The sequence below is a fragment of the Cydia splendana genome, chromosome 5, assembly GCF_910591565.1.
Source record: "Cydia splendana chromosome 5, ilCydSple1.2, whole genome shotgun sequence".
NCBI lineage: Eukaryota > Metazoa > Arthropoda > Insecta > Lepidoptera > Tortricidae > Cydia > Cydia splendana.
In genome coordinates this window covers 4448942-4462669 of record NC_085964.1, presented here as the reverse complement: position 1 = coordinate 4462669, position 13728 = coordinate 4448942, and positions in this window count along the sequence as shown.

Genomic DNA, 13728 nt, shown 5'->3' with positions numbered 1-13728 from the left:
AGGGAACAAAAAATCAATCTCTATAGATCCAAAATGGATCTAGTGAGGCATGATCTTCTTCTTAGATCTAAATTTTACATTGACAGTTTAAAACTGGGTCTATGGAGAAAATACTTAGTATCTAGGTATTATCAGTAGATCCATTGAATTGTAATATGATGAATGACTTACTGAATTTAGGTTATAACAAAACCAAAAAACTCAAATGACAAAAAAGAACCGGACAAGTGCGAGTCGGACTCGCCCACCGAAGGTTCCGTACTTTTTAGTATTTTTTGTTATAGCGGCAACAGAAATACATCACCTGTAAAAATTTCAACTGCCTAGCTATCACGGTTCATGAAATACTGCCTGGTTACAGACAGACAGATGAACAGTGGAGTCTTAGTCAATTAGTCATAGGGTCCCGTTTTTACCCTTTGGGTACGGAACCCTAAAAACGCAAATCCTAAACATGCAAACCCGTCGCACCAGTATCGTCTGAACGTAGAATATTCGAGACCTTAATTCGATTTCTGGTCACGTTCGTCGCTGCCTTTTTGAGCTCTGGAGTGGACCTACGCGTAACCGCTTTATCGCAAGTCATAAGACCTAGACCGTCAATTATGACATGTTTTCAGCATTTTTTTTGTGTTAAAGGAAGCAAACGAGCAGACGAAATCCGTTAATACGCAAAGGTTTGCAGGAAAGTATGTATGTATGTATGTATAAACTCTTTATTGTACAAAATACAAAACACAATTTTAAATTTAATTATAATTAAACACAAGTTTAAGTATAATTAAAAAAGGTTAACCACGCATGCGTTACCCTTAACAAATTATACACCTAAACCTTCCTCATGAATCACTCTATTGATTAGTGAAAACCGCATGAAAATCCATTCAGTAGTTTTTGAGTTGTTCGCAAACATATTACACATTAATCCCGTTTTTGCCAACATACATCAGCTTACCCAGTTTGTTACTTAGACCGAACGAACCAATAATCCCATTGTGGTCTAACAAGGTCCATCCCAAATTAGATCCCTATTGACATCTGTCTACGGACCTGTCAAATTTTACGCTGCAGGGATTAAAGGGCTGGAGATTAAACCCCACTTTGGGATAAAAAAGGACAGTCAGAAGGGTTAGAGAAATATTTACTTTCCCAGGCACTGTCCAATAATGTTAAAATTAGTTTTCAATAACAAAGCAAAATTCCTGGATTAGGTATTGAACATTCAATAAGTTCTATGTATATTAATTAACTTAATAGCTGATTATGAAAGGATAATTAAACATCACATAATGGAGCCCGCTGTGATTAAAATGGATGTATTGAATCTGTTATCGACTTGGTGTCGGTCTGTGAATAAAGATAAATCTATGTTCATTCGTGTTTAGGCTACCGGACGACTAAGGTAACAAAAATACATTATTATATTATATTATTATATATTATTGCTTATCCGGGGGAATTGTCTGTCTGTCTGTCAAAAGGCTGAATCTGATAAAATCCATCCATCCTTAAGCCTATATACATAGTTAAGCTTGAAACTAAACGGGTTGACCCGTTCGGTCAAAAAATGACCATTCAAAAAACCGAAATTTTTAGTGCTCCGTACAAAACTTTGTTCAAAGAGCACTTTTGGGATCACTTCGGGACAATTTCTCATAAATGGTTGTTGCTATTTCCCAAAACACAATTTGAACTGTTTAGTTAGCTTTGATTTCGCATCCCATTGTTTTCGCTTGCGGGTTGAGTTATGGCGCAAACAAAATGTACGAACGAAGGGATTGTGTACACTGATGTTATTTGCGGGCTTGGCAAATAGGTGCGCTGATTATGTACGCTCAATGGATCTTCGAACTCTGGAACAAATGAACTCCTAAGCCTCCATGATGGTCTCATAAAACACGTAACGAATTTGTTTACCAAATTAAGGAGATGTCACTACAAGATCTATGAAGTGTATAAGCACAGACTACATATATGATTACTTTATGGTCTACCTTGGAGAGCTGGTACGTTGACCATCATTTTATTAAAAATAATAAAGTATGTTCACTTCGACTGAAACACAGGGAATCCTAGTCCAAGCTCATGTAAACATCATCCAATATTATGGTTTTATTAACATATGTGTACAACACGTGTTTTAAATAAAATTTTGTTATGTTTAAAAAATGTTCAACAATAACTTCATATTATTGGAAAGGCATTAAAGTTACCTCTATACGAGAAAATTGTTTGCATTTAGCTTCGGGCTGCACTTTGCATTTGCATAAAATAAACTGTTAGTGCTTTTTAAAAGCGTATTTTTTATAGTTAATCGCTTTATTTACCCCCGAACCTAAATGAAAAGGAACTATTCAATTTATTTTGATTATATTTTGAACATGGTTCTTTGAATTGAAAACTAATTAGCCTCGTTCCGTTCCTGCTTTCAGTATTTGTCCATTTTTATTTTAATCTGTACAAGTCCGATTGGCTTTTGAAGTCATGGTCGCTTTCTTTTTTAGGGTTCCGTACCCAACGGGTAAAAACGGGAGCCTATTACTAAAACTCCGCTGCCCACGTCTGTCCGTCTGTCTGTCACCAGGCTGTATCTCATGAACCGTGATGGTTAGGCAGTTGAAATTTTCACAGATGATGTATTTCTGTTGCCGCTATAACAACAAATACTAAACAAAGTATATATTTAATAAATATTTAAGTGGGGCTCCCACACAACAAACGTGTTTATTTTGCCGTTTTTTGCGTAATGGTACGGAAGTACTTGTAGGTACTTAATTGACAAATTAAGTTAACCATTTCATGAATTACGTTTACTATAAAGGTGTAGCATTCAAGAGAACCTTTCCTCTTATCCACGGGCCGTTTCACTTTTATCTCTGCTTTGACAGGATTAAAATTTCAGTATAAATTTTTGACATGAATTTACTCTGAGTTACGCAAGAAACGTATAACCCATAGCAACTTAGTTATTATAATTATTTAGTGTCATTTAACTAGCCAAACATATTTATTTTTAAATCTTAGTTTTATATTTAAATATTTTAACTGTTTCACGTGATAGTATCAATTATACCACTAGGTTAGGTGCGTTATGTAGGTATATATCGGGTGGAATTAGAGATGGGTAGTGAGTAAATACTCACGGGTAAATACCGAGTAAATACTCAGTATTTACTCAATATACCCGTATTTACTCGTTTATACCCAAATTGGTGGGTATAAACTATTTAGAGTGCTGAAAGGGGCATACAAATTTGAAATATACGTGTATTTTGTAAGCCGCTTCTGGATTAAGTACTCAAAATTGTAAGAAATGTATTTTTAAGAGGGGCACTCCATACATGTAACTAATTGTCACAAAAAAAATGTTTAGAAACCACCAACGTGTTGCACATCATTAAATGGGTCTTTAAAAATAACTGGAATGTTTCTAAGAACTTTTTTGGATAAATTGAATATTTTTGGAAAAAAACCGTTTCGAAAGGCCAAAATAATGTTTATCCCTCTATAACTTTAGAACCAAAGTTCAGAAAAAATATGAAAACATATCGGGAGATTAGTCGTATAATAGAGTACAAAAAACAATAATTTGAACATCATGGGTTGAGCCATTTTTGAGTTTTCTTTAAAAAACCCTTAATAAAAGGTCGTAAGTGCCGCGTAAACACGCACTTTTGCGCGACATGCAGTTATCTAGAACATCGATAGAATTTAAATACCATATTTTTAAAATAATTACCTTCTTATTTAATATAAAATTGTTAACTATGCATTATCACAATTTGCCTCTCACTAATATTTACCTTTTTTTTCTAAATTAAGCGTTTATGCTTTTTATTTTATAGATATTGTTAATACACGTTAGTACTCTTCAATAAAAGACAATTTCGTTCTTAAATCTCACTTTTTGAATATTTTATAAGCAATCGTTTTTACCCACCTAAATGGGTAAATACGAGTATTTATCGGGTGCTTTGAGTAAATACCGAGTAAATACTCAGTATTTACTCACCCCTACCCATCTCTAGGTGGAATAGAACGAAGGACTTTTACGCAAACTGGGAATTGTTCAGGCTACGTACTTTATTTTTCACTTATTAATCACATTAATATTTCTAACCGTCTTTGAGATACAGTTTGTTAAACATTAATGCGAAAATCGGTATGTTTCAACCCTAGCAATGGATCCTATTGAATGACATGACATGTGTCAATTTAAAATGTAAATAGCTTTGTAGGGTTGTCACTGATATAAAAATATTTCATTTTAAAAATTTTGTTTTACTTTTAGAGCCAGCTTTACGATTATAATAACTCGATTGTAGATCACTTAGATACTATCCTTTCAGCGCAGTCCCTAGAAATGTTCCACCCTGTAGAAGTTAATTGACTCGAATACCGCCCCAATGTTGTTAATTCACTAAAACGTAGGAAGCTTTTATTTTTCCTCAACTCGCTATCGATTCTCACTAAATAACACCTGTCTCAATAAGAGGTAATGGTAGTTCTGTCTTTAACGTAACGAACCTTCGCCGTTTAATGTAAAGGGTCTGGAATAATAGCTACAATTGGGAGACGGTTGGCAAAATTAAGTTTATAATTTTATTATGGATGTTTTAGGAAGGTAGTCAAGAGAGTGCAGATGACACAGCTTTTAGAATATTTAATAACTAGATCGGAAACTTGACTCATAGTCATAAAATATCAAAGGTTGAATTAATCAAATGACAGATGTAGGGCATAATTGTTTTCCATCGTATTATCTCGGAAACGTTCGTATTTGTCATGCTACTTCAGTCAACCTCAGTACTTTTTGTACCGAGACTGACTGAAAAAACCGGACAAGCGCGAGTTAAACTCGTTTGGAGAGGGTTCCGTACGTCGCGATAAGGAATCTAAGTCTAAAAAAAATAATGTATTTATTAACCATTAAGACTAATAGTTACTATACCTGTATTGTAATAATTATTAATTTATTTTAAGATTTTTATAATGAAATTTTGTTGTTTTAAATATATGGTTAGTTCTGAACTTGTCAAAGGGCCCTTCAGGTCTTCTTGCAGAATAATTTATGTACATTAGAATTTTGAATTTTATTAATAAATACAAAAAATTTTTTTTAACTAAGTTAGAGTCTGTTTGGAAAGAGAAGAATAGTGGAATGTATTGAGCCCCATACATACCACGATTCTTCTCTTTTCGCACAGACTCTACAAAGGTTTTTTAAACCTAACCCATATTTGATTATGGTAACTGAAAAAAGTATGTATAGTGCCGGATTGTAGTGGGTAATTACTAAATATGTTATCTATTGTGGTATTCTGCCTTGTAGTGTATTCTTTAATTTGTGGGCTAAAACCGAGCGATAAAGGGTATTGTGATATTTCATTTTTTGTCTTATCCCGAAAATTAATATTGAAATCTCCCGCTATAATAATCTCTGCGGCACTCAGATTAGTGACGTCGGGCTGCGCCCGCCGTTCAGATCGCCCCGCATACGCGCCCGCATTTCTAATAGGTTTTCCTGTCATCTAGAGGTGAAGAACTATTATGAGTATTTTTTTCAAAATTTTTGACCCAGTGGTATCGGAGTTAAGGGGGGGGAATGGTAATTTTTTGCCTATATTCTTAAATAACTTCTAAATTATTTATTATAAAATTATAAAAAGAATATATTTGAGACCCTTAAAATAAGCCCTTTCATTTAATATGTAACACGATATGGTTTGCAAAACTTTGTTTTTTAATTTTCTTATTTTGCCCCCAAAAGTGCCCCCTATATTTAAAATTCATTTGTTTTCATTACATGTCCGTCTTTGGGTCACAGACTTGCATATGTGTACCAAATTTCAACTTAATTGGTCCAGTAGTTTTGGAGAAAATAGGCTGTGACAGACGGACAGACGGACAGACAGACGCACGAGTGATCCTATAAGGGTTCCGTTTTTTCCTTTTGAGGTACGGAACCCTAAAAACAAGACACGTACGTACGTTTCCGTGACGATGGAAAATAATTACGCACTACATCTTGTACTAAAAAGCTTTCTTCAACATCATAATCTGTAAGCCGTGTCACATTAGCCGTCACTGAATTTTGGTCGTATCTACTTATTCTGTTAGAGCATGTTGCGCTACGAGTTATTTAATAACAAATCAATAACAGATTTTTAATATTCTAATGCTTGTTTGTAAAGGTGCATCCACACCGCAGTTAACTTTTGTGGAACAACTGTAGACCAACAAATAAAAGTAAATAACGGCTACAAATATAATGACCACCAAAAAATACTTTGGTACCCTAAATAAAAAAATCATGCTTACCAAAAAAAATTACTGAACACCAAAAAAATAAGGCCTAAAAATACAAAAGTACCACCACTTTAATTACGACTGCACTTCAAATTGTATTCAAATACCAAATATATTGAATGATCACCAAAAATCATTAATGATCACCAAATCTTGAAGACCAAATTAATGCGATATTTTCACCTAAATAAACCACTATGATTACCAAAAAATTTATACATATTACCAAATAAAGTAAACTGATGCCAAAATTACTAGCCCCTCCCGCTCAACCCCCCCGTAGCCCGCACCGCATACCTACCTAACCTAATCTACTTTTCTAGTAGCATTTCGTTATGCTACTAGAAAAGTAAGTTAAACTGCTATCAGTTAAGTGGGTTAGGTTAGGTTAGCACTGCGACCCTTACAGAAACGAAATGGTACTAGAAAAGTAGGTTAGGTTAAGTTTCAACTGCTACCCATACAGATACGAAACGCTACTAGAAAAGTGGGTTAGGTTAGGTTTGAACTGCGACCCTTACAGAAAAGAAATGCTACTAGAAAAGTGGGTTAGGTTAGGTTTGAACTGCGACCCATACAGAAACGAAATGCTACTAGAAAAGTGGGTTAGGTTAGGTTTGAACTGCGACCCTTGCAGAAAAGAAATGCTACTAGAAAAGTGGGTTAGGTTAGGTTTGAACTGCGACCCTTACAGAAACAAAATGCTACTAGAAAAGTGGGTTAGGTTAGGTTAGAGCTGCGACTGTTACAGAAATAAAATGCTGCTAGAAAAAGGTGACGAAGTGGATTAATTAATTTAATAGGATAACGATATATTAAATGATTGCACATTTTTAATTAAAATGTGGTTACAATTTTGTGATCATTTACTATTTTTGCATTTACAATGATTATTTTGGAGCCATTTGCTTTAATAGGATAGCAAGATTTAAAAATTTGGTTATCATTTTACATTAAAATGGAGTTCTAATTTTGGTGGTCATTTACTATTTTTGGGTTTACAATGATTATTTTGGTGTCATTTTCTTTAATAGGATAGCAAGATGTAAAAATTTGGTTATCATTTCACATTAAAATGGGGATTGAAATTTGGTAATCATTGACTATTTTTGGGTTAATAATGATTATTTTGGTGTCATTTCCTTTAAAAGGATAGTAAAATGTAATAAAATTGGTAATCATTTCACATTAAAATGGTGTTATAATTTTGGTGATCATTCATGATTTTAGGGTGGTAAAATAGATTTTTTTGGTATTAAATTTTACTAAATCTGGTGATCAGTTAAATAGCAGCCCTTACCTAAACTAGGTAAGTTACCTAATGTTACCGTGTTGCACAACTTTTCTCGACAAAAGTTAAGTGCAGTGTGGATGCACCTTAATGTTTAAATGGTAGGTAATACATTTATATCACTAATTACTTCTGTAAGCTTTTGAACGGTCCACTAAATAATGTCCTTAAACTGTCAGTTTAAATAAACACCCTCGGGAGCTCGGAAATGTTAAATTAATTTACAAAACGAGTAGAAACTTTTATCCTCCAGCAAGGGATTTTGAAACGTGTAGTTTTAAAGTGTAGTTTCGAAATATTAAGTGTACATAGGTACTAGTTACAATACTACGTGTTTGAAACTGTAATGTAAAACCATTGAATATTTTCGCCGGATGGGAATTTAAGGATGACTCACGTTAGACCGGGCCGTGTCCGGGCCGGAGCTTCCGACGCTTACTTTTCTATGACATGACAGGCGATCACGTGATGCTTTCCATAGAAAACGATGCGTCGGAAGCTCAGGCCCGGACACGGCCCGGTCCAACGTGAGTCATCCTTTATGAGGTTTTGTACTTTTAATAAGGAAGCTTAAAAAACGTAGGTATACTCTTTTGCCCGCGACTTTTTTTTTTCGCAAATCATATCATACTAATCATACAAATTCCTAACGCGTAATTTCAACTGTTAAGAATAAAAAACCTTCCAAGTGCGAGTTGGACTCGCGCACGAAGGGTTCCGCACCATTACGCAAAAAACGGCAAAAAAAACACGTTTGTTGTATGGGAGCCCCATTTAAATATTTAATATATTCTGTTTTTAGTATTTGTTGTTATAGCGGCAATAGAAATACATCATCTGTGAATACTGCCTATTAACTATCACGGTTCGCGAGATACAGCTTGATGACAGACAGACAGACGGACGGACAGAGAGACGGACAGACGGACAGCGGAGTCTTAGTAATAGGCTCCCGTTTTTACCCTTTGGGTACGGAACCCTTATAACCTACGTGTACCTATATGCCTATAGATGAAAACAAAACATAGGTACTTAGAAAGCAAAACGCCCTAGAGTAGGAACAGATTGCTTTCAGCCAGATAAACAATGATGAGGAATGAAAAGAAACAAACACGCATTTATGAAAAAACTTTTTCTCTCATTCTTCTAGTCTCACAGGCCTATTCGGATTTCGAGATAATCACAAGATCTTGAGACGATTTAGAGATCAACTAGATCTACATTAGATATCGACTAGATGTGACTTGATATCTAAGTCATAACTTGTCGAAATCGTTCAAGAGGACCTCCAGAATCGCGGAAAAGTCAAATTTGACATATCTATCTTACAAATATCTTTAAATTATCCGTATCGTAACTTGTTGAAGTCTAGTAGAAATATAATTCATTTTCCGAATCGAGCCGTCACTTTATAATGTTGTTTACATACAATTTGTCGTTAGAACCCACGAACTATATAAAAGCCCTTGTCTGACGTAAAGGGTCTTTTGAACTCTAAAAAAGTTATGAAACACTTTGAAGCATTCGCTACAAAGCAAACTTTCGGCTTGGGGTTGTCCAACCCACGTGACGTGAAAATATGGCTTTCATTTTAAAGTGGAGTGATATCAACGCCAGCGGCGACTGTATTTAAAACAATTTATTTAGAGTTTTATTTGTATAGAACCGTGACTGATCAATTCTACGCGTGCAATATAACAATGCTTACAGGGTTCTAATGGGGTTGCCTCGTTTCTGTAGCGCCTCGCTTGTATATTATAGATTCAATGCCATCATTCGAAAGAGGTGTGCTTCAACGTTGAGCAGGATACGGTACAGCTAGGGCCGGCTTAAACTATGCTGGGGCCCCTGGGCACATAAGAATTTGGGGCCCTTTTGGAAAGTAAAGAAAGCTAATTAAACTAACATTTCTCTACTATGATCTTCTATTTATTATGGGTAATCAAATATACTGTTACTGTTTGTTTTCAGGGCCCCCTGAGGAACGGGCCCCGTGTGCCCTTATGGTAAGACGGTACTGGGTACAGCCCCAATAGTCCTGAGCATCGTTTCAGAAACGTGGGACAGTCCCCTAATGAGACACTGGCTTTGTCTGCATGCGCCAGTTTCTTATGTAACGGGTCATAAGGAAGGTTATTCTATTTTTTAGTTTTAGTTTTATATAATATGAACTCTAATTTTAAGTACATAGTATTAATGATGCTAAGCCCTAGGGACTTACTTAAGTCTGAAATAAACGATTTTTATTAATTAATTTATTTTTTACCTATATTCACTAGACCGTAGAAACCTTATGTATGTAGGGCTACGCGTGTATCTGTATACCAAACTACTTTGAAAACTGTACTTGTGCTGCACATCGACATATAATTCATAATTCTAATTTTATTACTGGCAACTTCACTGACCACATTACGTCGATTTGAAATACGGTTCATTCGGCAGAGCCAAGCAAATTGGCTTAGTTAAAAGCATTTCGGCTGGCCTACAAAGCTACGACCAGTTGGCCTGCCTGGGATTAAGGACGATGACGCTTTCTTTTGTTTAAGATTTGGACAAAACAGAAAGCTACAGATTTAAAGACGAACTAGCGGATTTAAAAAAAAAAAACTAAATTGGACGCGCTCTCTAGTAGGTACATAAGCATGAGCGAGATACACTGTAAATTATGAGATTATGACAAATCAACGTAAAATTCAGTTGAGATTAAAGTTATAACGCGAATCCAAGCATTCTAAGGTCGTCATAATTGTGCTGGTCATCCACTGTAACGAATCGTTTTGACATTTCGTTGAAAGTTAATCCAATAATATTGTAGTATGCTCCTACCAAAAATCAAACTCAAAGTTTTGGTATGTTCCCAGTTGGACACATAAACAAAAACACTTCAGCAAAAACATCTCCCAGCAGTGTTGTACAGGTTTACAAGCAATCTGACAATATTGCGATTCCTCCAATCGGGTAACCATATACAAAGAAAGTTTTCCAACGTTTTCACGCAATTTCTTTGTTGGGATTCCAAGTCCCAAATATTATTAGAGTTGACAAAGTTGCCGTGTCAAAACAGAATTGAATTGCGTTTTTGTTTAAGAGTTTTTATTAAATTAAGCAGGATTTCTTTCATTTGGACGTGCGTGCAAAAATATGTTTTGATTGGGATACATATACGTACCTATGTAATAGTATATGTGACCCATAGCAAGTTTTCAACAAGAATACCGATGCATATGAAAACTGGAAACTTAAAGTTAATAGGTAATAAGTAGTGACTTCAAAAATTGGATCATATTTTTTCTATAGTGTAACATAACAGATTATTCGGTAATTTAGATTAAAAAGAAAGTGTAAGTTGTAATGGCCTTCTAACCTAGTCGGTAGTGACCCTGCCTACAAAATAGGTCCCGGGCTCGAATCCTGGTAAAGGCATTTATTCGCGTGTATATCACAGATAATTATATTACATTAGATTATATTTATGTATACAGTGTGGAAAGATAAGTCGGGCCCTGGAGGGAAACTACCTTAAATCCTTAAGCTGGCTCATTTTACTCAAAGGAGACATTCCTTTATTTTTAAAAAGAAACAAAACTGCATTTAAAGATTTTCTAAACTCGCTTGCCTCGCCCGGGACACGAACCGACTAAAAATTCCAAAAAATAAACACTCGCAATTTCTTCTTGTCGATACAGTTAATGTTAATGATAACATTTCTCCAAGAAACATTAGGTCTTACACTCGTCTGTCGTATAAAATATCCATAAAATCTAATATTTAGTACTCAAGATTTTTTTAGACAAGCCAAATTGAAGAAAAAAAGAAAAATCTTTAAATGCAGTTTTGTTTCTTTTTAAAAATAAAGGAATGTCTCCTTTAAGTAAAATGAGCCAGCTTAAGGATTTAAGGTAATTTCCCTCCAGGGCCCGACTTATCTTTCTACACGTTATATTCTGTATATTTAAGTAGGAACATATATATCCTATCTATTATATGTATAGGTACTATAATTATCGTCGTCTGGTACCCACAACACAAGCCTGATTGAGTTTACTGTAGGATTAGGTCGATTCATGTCGGTTCATTATAATACATTGTAAAAATATCGTTAACATGTCCTTAAAATCGTTCACTACTGTAAGTCTAATACCTGCACCACTTAAGCACCAGAGTAGCATGGAGTGTATTGAACACAAGTGTATCGCCGATATTACGTGTATTCAAGCGGACGAGTTTCGAGAGCGCGATATTGGATACCTTCGCTCGCATGCCGTGACTGTTTGCCTGACAAGTTTATTTTTAACCGAACAAGTTTAAGTGATAAGATTCAGTTATAGAGCGGAGTCGATTACGAGTAGTATAGTAAGTAAACATTAGTGTCTTCTTCTTCCTCGCGTTAAGGATCTCACGTTAGACCGGGCCGTGTCCGGGCCGGAGCTTCCGCCGCTTACTTTACTATGACATGACAGGCGATCACGTGATGCTTTCCATAGAAAACGATGCGCCGGAAGCTCCGGGTCGGACACGGCCCGGTCTGACGTGAGTCATCCTTTATCCCGGCATTTTGCCATCTGACCTTTCAACCCAGAGGGGAAACTAGGCTTTATTGGGATTACTCCAGTTTCCTCACGATGTTTTCCTTCACCGAAAAGCTACTGTTAAATATCAAAGATACTCCGTACATAAGTTCCGAAAAACTCATTGGTACGAGCCGGGGTTTGAACCCACGACCTCCGGATTACAAGTCGTACGCTCTTATCGCTAGGCCACCAGCGCCAACGCTTTTTTTTAGTAAATATTAGTGTAATGCCGCAATATTATCAAGATTCAATCGGACGACTTGGAAAAGTGCGATACTGGATATCTTCGCTGCGCAGTGGCTATTTGTTAGGAACGAGTTTATTTATAACCCAACAACTTTATAAAACAATTTGGTCACAGAGTAGATTAGATTACGTTTAGTGTAACAAACACAAATGTATTGCCGCAATGTTACATGGGACCAAATTTAATCGGACGATTTTAGAGAGCACGCATTGGATTATGTACCTTCACTCACGGGCTAAAGCTGATTGTTCAAAGCCACGAGTTTATTTATAACTAGCTGTGCCCGCGGCTCCGCCCGCGTGCAATTCGGTCTGTGTCAGTAAGCGGCTAATTTCTAATCCTAATTTCTGTCCCTCTCCCCTGGAGGCGGAACTTGAAGTAAAGTTGACATATGGTTATGCTAGAGGACTGAAGTCCAGATAAAATATTTTACAATTAGGTACCACTAAATAAAACTACACTCCAAAATCAATAGTTTAATTCGCCCTTATTCAAATTTTACACGTGATTTAAACTTAGAGAATTATAACCAAACGGAGTGGTCATTAACAGGCGTTCCCCTCTGTCGAAAATAGGCGGCCAATGGTCAACCGACGTTTATCTGACATGGCTATGTTTACGTTACGTAGGTACACATTTGATGTGCCCCTCCCCCGCAAAAAACGCCAGACTATTTTGTACCGAAAATTATAGACATGGTCTCCGTTTGGTTATATTCTCTAAGGATTTAAACGACAGAGTAGTAGGTGAATATCGGATGATACAGTAAGGTATACGCGCGCGAGCGAAAGCGAAGCGGCCTGCCTGGCTAGAGCGCCACTTACCGTGGTCTTCTTCAGACACCTGAGGAAGACCACGTGCCCCTAGTAACCTCAATGCGTTGCGAAACTTTCGCGAATGATTCGATTTTTTTCGGGAAGGCATGGTAATGCGTATAAAATGCGAGTCCCAAATCGTTTGACTCCGCAAACGACCAGTCGGCCGGATTAAGATATTTTGATGCCCTAAGTATTTCTAGACCATGGTGCCCCCTCTCCCTAGGGCAGTGGTGGGCAAACTTTCTTCATGGGGGGCCAGAAAGTGTAGGAAATTTAAGTGGAGGGCCAGAATTGTAGCCAAATTTGTTTTTGATTTTTGATAATCGTGAGCCAATGCCATATAACCCACATAGTAATTATTTCATAGGACCGGCGGCGGGCCGGATAAAATCCATTCGCGGGCCGCAGATGGCCCGCGGGCCGTACTTTGCCCACCACTGCCCTAGGGTCATCAAGATTGCATTTAATTTTTTTGTGTACCTAATGCTG